We start from the raw sequence: 8186 nt of genomic DNA on the forward strand, positions 1-8186 counted from the left end.
CTCTAAATTGTTCCCTGGAGGTATCAACTCTACTCTGCTGATTACAAACAGTGCCTAGACTCTTTATTTAGAAACCTAATTTGATATCTAAAATCAGATGTGGTGAATAATTCCTTAATATTCCCTAAGACCTCAAAATTTTCAAATTGGACAAGAGATGGGTTTTAATTAAATATTAGTGAGTTTAAAGCCTAATTTTTGTAACTTCTCCAAAAAACGATGCATCTGAAGCAGCCAGCAATGAAGTTCATGCCCTGCAGACTGCAGATCTTCATGCTGTATTTAAGTAAATCCATGCTAACAATCTGTTACACCCCACCTAATGGATTTTACATCCAATACCACCGGTACTGGATGTAAAAAGCTATTTCAATACAAAGCAATTTCAATAATGGAAACTGATGCAGAATAAATATCACGCTCATTGCTTCATAGATCCATGTACAGTAAATGACACTTATCCCTTTCCAGTGGGATTTTTTAGGATAAAAATTGTGTTCTCTTCCTCATCTTGATATAGATTAATTTAGCAAGAAATGAAATCAACATATTTATTAAAGATACAGGAGAACAGCAGTGCAGGTCCATCTCTTTTTCAGCATATACTGCATGATCAGTGGTCATACAGACTTCATAATGACTGCATACTTGAGCCTCTTTTCATTAAAAGAAAAAGACATTGGTACTGAGCTTTCTCACCTACTAACTACCAGCCCAAAATTTAGCTATCTACAGTAAGTTAGTCATCTAGGTCTCCCTCTGTCGTCAGTAGAGGGGCAGGTACTTCCACAGGATGACTCATCTCATCTATTTTAGACACATCTTTTAGAACTGTATGAATCACTCTGAAAATCCCTCTCCACAGTTAGAGAGAAGGCCTAGACAACTATCTTAGCCAGGACACTTAACTTTGTGCCAGCTAAGGCAGGTGCCTGCTACTTGATGTTCTTGCAAAAAGGATCTAAGTTGGGAAAGTTGCTTTTTGAATGAAGACATGTGTCAACTGATGGCAACATAGAGTCATGTTCATGCCGAACTACCGGACCATAACAGCCTTAAATCAGTATTAGCCTGCTTTGTTACTGACCTTGAGGTGAAAAATTCCCTTTCCTCTGCCAACTTTTTGTGCTAACTAATTCACAGTTGAATATGATGATAAGGCAGGTGCAGCTAGGCAAATACCCTAGCAAGCATCAAGCCTATAGATTAGTGACTGGGCAGTAAATTTTTTCCAGCCAGTTCAGATAGTCTTTAACCTGTGTTGGTTAATACCACATATTGTTTTTATATCATCCTGATTTAAATTAATACAAGAGTGCTTTCATATAAATACCATTCAAAATATGCAGTTGATTCAGAAAAGAATGATGTATTGCAACACTGAGATATATATATATATATATATGTTCTTCTTTTTTTTGCCCCACACCTCAAAATGGGACAGAGAAGGAAAAAGAAATCTGCTAATTAAATTACAAAATTTTGAAGAGGTCAAAATAGTGTAACACACACCAGGCTCTAATTCAAAGAACACAGGAAGCAGAGCAATTCGGGTTTGTCATCCTTTGACACAGACTGTAACAATGTAGTCAGAATTTTGAGAGAAACACGCAGTTTTTTCATTCTTTCTCTCCCTCAAGGGTCACTGCATTGTGATCTATTTTTACATAGGGAAAAAAAAGGGGTTTCTATTGTTAAAACAAGTTGGATACTTCCATATCTCATATATGATCAGACAGCATTTCAGAAAGCCTAGTGTCCTCCTTTCAATCAGCTTCGAAGCATTTCTACTGGTTATAGACAGCATTTATCCACAATATTGTAATCATAAAAACTTCTTTTTTTAAAAAAGTGGGGAGAAAATGTGACTTCCAATGACTTAAGAATAAATGGCATTGAAATTATTTCTTTTGAAATGCAAAAGCTAGAAAAGGAATAAAAGCAGCAGAAAGATAATAGATCTAACCACATATCCTCAAAAATTTAGGGATACTGATTTTCAGATGTTAACTACGTTTTCTTCAAAATTCTTCAGCAGAAATAGCTCACTAAATATGATGAATCTAGTACTATCTCATGTTCTTGAATTTTCCATCAACTTGAAATACCAATTCTGCATTGGCAGTTTTTTCACTAAGCCCACTGTACAAAAAAAGGAAATTTGGAGGAGGAAGGGAGGAGACACAAAGATTAAAAAAGTGGAGGAAAGGAAAGGGCAGCAATGGCAGCTGCCTTGGAATTGGCAGTGTCTTCCTGATTATAGCAGGAGTCAACTTGGCATCCCAAACACCAAGTATAGTTACAGTAACACAGATCACATTTTAACCTTGACTTCCTGAGAAGGAACACCAGCTCCATCACCAATACTGAGGGTGCCAAGCACTGTCAAGGCTCACGGTTGTGCTACCTTAGGTCCATGTCACAAACCTCCTTCCCGAATACTGGTCAGAGTTCAGCTCCCCTCTATGAAATATCCAACAGCTGTAGAAGATCACAATTCCTGAGAGTCTCCTCTCCTTTCCTTTAATACTGGAAACCATTTTATATGCAAAACCAGGGGGGTTTTTTGCCTTACCTCAGCACTTTTTTCACAAAGCCTGTTCCAGTTCTCTGGACAGATATGACACTCAAAACTAAGTTTTTAGATTTGGATTGAAACTTTGCCCTTGAAAACCTGGCATCCATTTTTCTGAACATACATGACAAGTAAGTTTTATTAATGTGCAAACATTTAAATGAAGAAATAAATCTTTCCTGCACAGCCCAGCAAAACTCTCAATATAACTTCAATGTGTGAATGCCCTTAGCAGATCTGTTTCATATTGTGCTAATTTATACCCAACTGAAGGTGGCTACTGAATGGAACAATATGCATGATGATTTATTTCAAAATTCCCTTAATAACCTTCTAAATTGAGACTATATTATGAAAGAATATTAAAATAAGGACTTAGCAGACAACATCAGAGGCTATTCATAAGTGCATGAAGTAGAGCAAAGGAGAATTAGTGGTTCATAAAATACTTGATTTGCAGTTTACAACTCCACCTAAATCTGGCCGCTTTAATACAAGGTATCATGCTTGTATTTGTCTCATTTCTTAACATACACTTCAGTGCTGAAAACAGTAGAAAGGCACCAATATTTTGAATCCTACTCTCTTGATCTTTTCTACACTCAATACTCATCCTAAACAAGTCTTAATTATATTTGTTCATATGTTTGTGTTTTGCTAGTACTGCAATAATTTTAGTCTCTTGAATAAAATACACTGTGAATCCATGTCCATTCATTTATCCTTACTCAAAGACCAGATGACAAATTACCTCTTTTTGCAGCCTTAGAATAATACCTATCCCGAGTTTTCTTTTCATGTGGGTTTGTTTAGGAATATGCTGGCACCAGCAACATGATCAAATCTTCAGGAAGGTGACTAGTTTTGCAGCCATCTAGCAGTCCAGTATGCATATGTAAGCTGCATTTTCGCTTACCTGAAGGCAAAGAAAGTTTGCTACTCTCAGCAGCTTTAGGAAGCTTCCCAGATCATGGTACCAAAATAAACAATATTCCCCACCCATGATCACAAGTGACACAATGGAAATCTGTATATCTGGTCTTGAATTCTCCAAGCTCTCATGGGATGATCGCTTTCTGTACTGCAGCTGGGGGCAACCATCACTGCTTTCACCCCATGACTGAGGAGAAAGACAAAGCAATTCTCTCCCTTTCATCCAACTCCACTGGTTCCCCACTCACATCACAATCAATTTAAAAGTGCTTTTTGTTTCTGGTACCTTTGCATGGCTTATCCGAAGATCTCACACAAATTTTATCACCTGTTACATTGCATTTACAGAGACCTGACATCAATTCTCACTATAACAGACCTATGTCTGTGCCTGGCAGACACCAATTGGCTATCTCATTTAGTATTCTCATTTTAAAATACACCTTTTTGCTTTTCCCTGCTTGATTAGTTTTCCCTGCCACCAGCCTTATGATTGACTTCTCTGATTTATACTGGAGAATTTTCTGTTAGCACACTATTCATGGCCTACTCTCGGCAATATTTTTGCATTTTATAAATAATGTGATAAACATCTTAAAAATTCATCCTGAAATATGGCTTTTAGGTGTATGTGCAACAACATAGGTTTTAGTTACTTCAATTAGAATTTAGTTACATGCCATAAGAATTGAGGTGGTAATTTAGAATTAGAAATAAAATAGAAGATGAAGTATTCAAAATAAAACCCCTTCATTCCTGGCATTTCCCTTTTATTATTTTCACATGAAAAACTACAGCTACAGTGATGTGTTAACTGTAAGCTTTTCCAACTGCATTTTTTATCCATTTTTACTAAAGTATTACACATACCGTATGAGTTTATACTTAGGTGGAAGGGAAAGAAATGCAATTCCTCATTAAAAAAACAAAACACAATGTTTCTTCAAAACCAGTCTGACAGCAGATATGATGTATGAAAAAACCTGAAATTTTCTTAAGAAATAAATTGAGGAAGAACTCTAGAGACTAATCTTTCTAAACATGCCTTTGAATCTAGTTTTATGTACATGGCACATATTTTTTCTAAATATTTCTTAATGTTAATTACTGAAGTAGCAGATACTTTTATTGAATACATAAACCACTTGCATTAAACTAATTTTATCACTTAAAATTCCATCATTCTTCTACTGACACATCTCAGCTTTTTATTTCACTAAAAACAAACATAATTCTGATAATACACTAAACATTTGAACTAAGCAAAACTATCATGCCTTTATTTTTCCTTCTAATGGCCACACATGGTAATCATAATCCTCCTGATAATTGGGTAGCTGCTATATATAAGCATACCTGCAATATCAGCACATGCAGCAAACTTCCAAAGCTTAATTCTTCCCTTCCCACCTCTCTGCAGAAGTAAATACCTCCACAGGGTCACCTGCAGGTAATGATAGTGACTCCCTGGAGCATCACTTACTAGGTTTTTATGATTTGAACCCCACTGCAAATCACAAGAGGGAATATTTTATCTGACACAGGACCTCTGTGATTCTCTCCAATGCCTGGCAACTTGGTTAAGTGTTTAAAAAGTTACTCAAAAGTAATTTCTTTAATTCCATGTTTGTGTGTCCCAAGTTAGTTTCATTTCTTCCTATTTTGTCTCTCAAGTACAAAGAGCATCTCAGGTACTGTACATACACTTGGTAGGCACCTGCCATGATGATGTTATTTTATTTCCTGCATTCTGTGATTATTTCTTGCATCCTGCAAATAGGCTCGCTAAAGTTCCATACATTTGAGTGACAAGAAGTCACAAAGAAAGGACATACTTGAACAGATGTTCATTTGTCATTTGATTAATTTTCATTCTGTTCCCCCATTGTGACAGGGAAATCCCTTATGAATTATTTTAAACTGTTTTGTGCTATCTTTTCTCCCAAAAGTGTTCTGTATATTGAAAATTCAAAATCCACCTAAAATCTTTACTGTGGATACTTCTATTACCCTCAGTAAGCCTTTACACGTGACAAAATGCTTAGAATTATTACTTTGTTAGTGCTAAGGTGTATTACAAATTTTCCTAGAAATTCCTGGAGTGTTTGGAAGCTTGAATCCTTATATTAAGCTATATTTAAGCAAATATCTTCTAATGCACCTTAAAAAGTAACTATGCTTTTGCCTAAAATATGGGCTAAACTGAAATCTTGTTTTAAGTATAGCATGTTAATTGTACATCAGTAAGAACTAAGAAAACTACACTTTTTCCTAGTGTAATCAAATTATAAGACAAAACAAATCTGAATTACATAAGAGAAATACTTCCTAAATTCTGGGGTTTAAAATGTTGCAATTGTTGTGGTAGCTATGGAGTTTGCAAGGGGCATGGGATTGAACCGAAGCAATTGTAACCCTTGCCAGCCTGAGGGTGCCATTTTCTCTGAATGGATTGATCCAGAAGCCCCCTGTACTTGCTGGGAAGCTGTAAGCCCCAGCCAGGCACACAGACAAGTTTTCCAACATGCTCTTGTGTTTTATGCAGATCAGCCAAAACAAGAATGTCTGAAAGACTTTTACAAAGGGGATGTAAAGCTTGGGATAAACAGAGAATTGAAAATAATCTCAAAAAATTGAACTTGATCTGGCTTCTTTGAAGTTAAAGTGATTAGGATGGAGCAGACTGAGATTTATAGACTTCACAGGCTTATGGGAGGGACTTCAAAAGCATAGAGGTGACAGAGGAAAATATTTTTTCAGCTGTGCAGTGACAAAAATGCAACATGGTGTCAGGGTTCTTGCAACAACAGGAAGAATAGGAAAACAAAAGGTTCTAATTTTAGTCTCTGCCAGTCATCCATGCGTCAGTCTGGTTGTCTTCTACTCAAGATACTCACCTCAAATGCACCTTCAGCAGAGCACACAGCTGATAAATGTGATAAAATCTCAGTAAATACACAGGACATAGAAACAGGAACCACCAGGACCATTTTTAAACTTAAGCTTTGAAAACTGGTCAAACACACAACGTGCACAGTTCAAAACTAGGATGTGAACAGGGATTTCCCATGACCAGTACCACAACCTATGTCACTCTTCTTCCCCTCACACAGGTTTCTGAGAGTGGCCTCTTACAACCATCCCTCTGTGTGCAAAATGCTTAAATACTAGGAGCAGTAAGGCACTGTTAACTTCTTGTTTGGGACAATCTGCCATGGGGAAGACATCTAGGTTCTATGGCTAAAACCTCCTCAGAGTGGGAAAATAAACCCATCATCAATTTAATCTCATTTCTGTGCAGCAGGGGAGGAAACATCATGGACACTGGTAAGTCTAGTGCCTCTTCCCAAGAAAATATTTCCAGATGAACTGTTCAACATAGAGCTCATTAATCACTTAGAACTGATCACAACTGTGTTTTAGTGAACACCTCATCTACCATTTACTGTCCCTACTACTGCACATTTACATTGCTGATCTTACCTGAACATAACTTTTAACTTTGCATTAAAAAATGAAACTCTCAGAGGAACTGCTTTTTCCAGCTCCCCTAAATAAATGTTGGCACACTCTTCACAGTAAGAATATGGTAAGAAATGGTGTACAGACTTAAATTGTGCATATGAACAAAGTTATTCAACATGCATGAGTTTTTCCAGTGTGACCTGAGCATCCTAATGCTGCAGTGATCTCCATATGACAGTTCTGTCTAATATAAAAAGATCCAAGTTTGCAGACTTTGTGAACAACATTCTGTTTCTGCATGCTTGACACTTGCTCAAGCAGCCTTAGCCTTGATCAACTCTGCATGCTCCTCCAATCCAATTAATAAAATATAGAGCGCTGCTTTCTGTGCTACACCAGATTTTGAAGATTTTTAAATAGTTTATGGATAAACACACAAGTTGCTACACAAACATTTATTTTAAAAATAGTTACATTAGAAATATGCATTAAACCAGTTACTTTTACAATGTATTTCACTCTCTTTGCTGGTTCCTAAAATTAACATTTCAATGAGATTCTAGGGGAATTCTTTCTCTAGAAGGAGGGCATGTCCTTAATTTATGGATTCTGCAGGAAAATAGAAGGCACAAGTACAGTTGTATTTTAGTCACTGGAAATGCAGAGTTGACCCTATGACATCAGAGTATTTTCAGACACATGTTCCCTATCCACACGTGCCCAGATCTCTTCCTTCCCTGCTTCAGCCCTCTTCCCTTAATTAGCTATGATAACGTGTTCCCACCTCTTTCAAATAAGGCACATTCAGCTTACAACCAGGAAAGTTAATCTCCACAAGGCTCCACATGCAACCCTCCTAATTTATTCTGTACATTTTAAAATTTATTTCTCGGGCAATTATATTACACAAAGGGTCTCTTATGAAAATTAGCGAGAGCAAAATCAATAGGTTTCTAGAGCAATTATTTAAAACTTATTCTACCAGTTTACATAGCTTTAGGGCAGGTTCCTCAGGTGCAATTCAATGTGCTAATTTTAAAAAAAACTAAATCATAATCATAAAACTAAATACTGATGCTTTCCAGTCTGCTCTAAGAAGCTATACAGCATTTTAAAAAGCACATAAATGATTTGACCAAAACGACAAAGGCGGTGGCCGAAGAGGGCTTAAGGTAAAAAGCTGATGTAGAAACAGATTATTCCAGTTCTGTCA

This window comes from Melospiza melodia, chromosome 3 (genome assembly GCF_035770615.1).
Source record: "Melospiza melodia melodia isolate bMelMel2 chromosome 3, bMelMel2.pri, whole genome shotgun sequence".
Taxonomy (NCBI): domain Eukaryota; kingdom Metazoa; phylum Chordata; class Aves; order Passeriformes; family Passerellidae; genus Melospiza; species Melospiza melodia.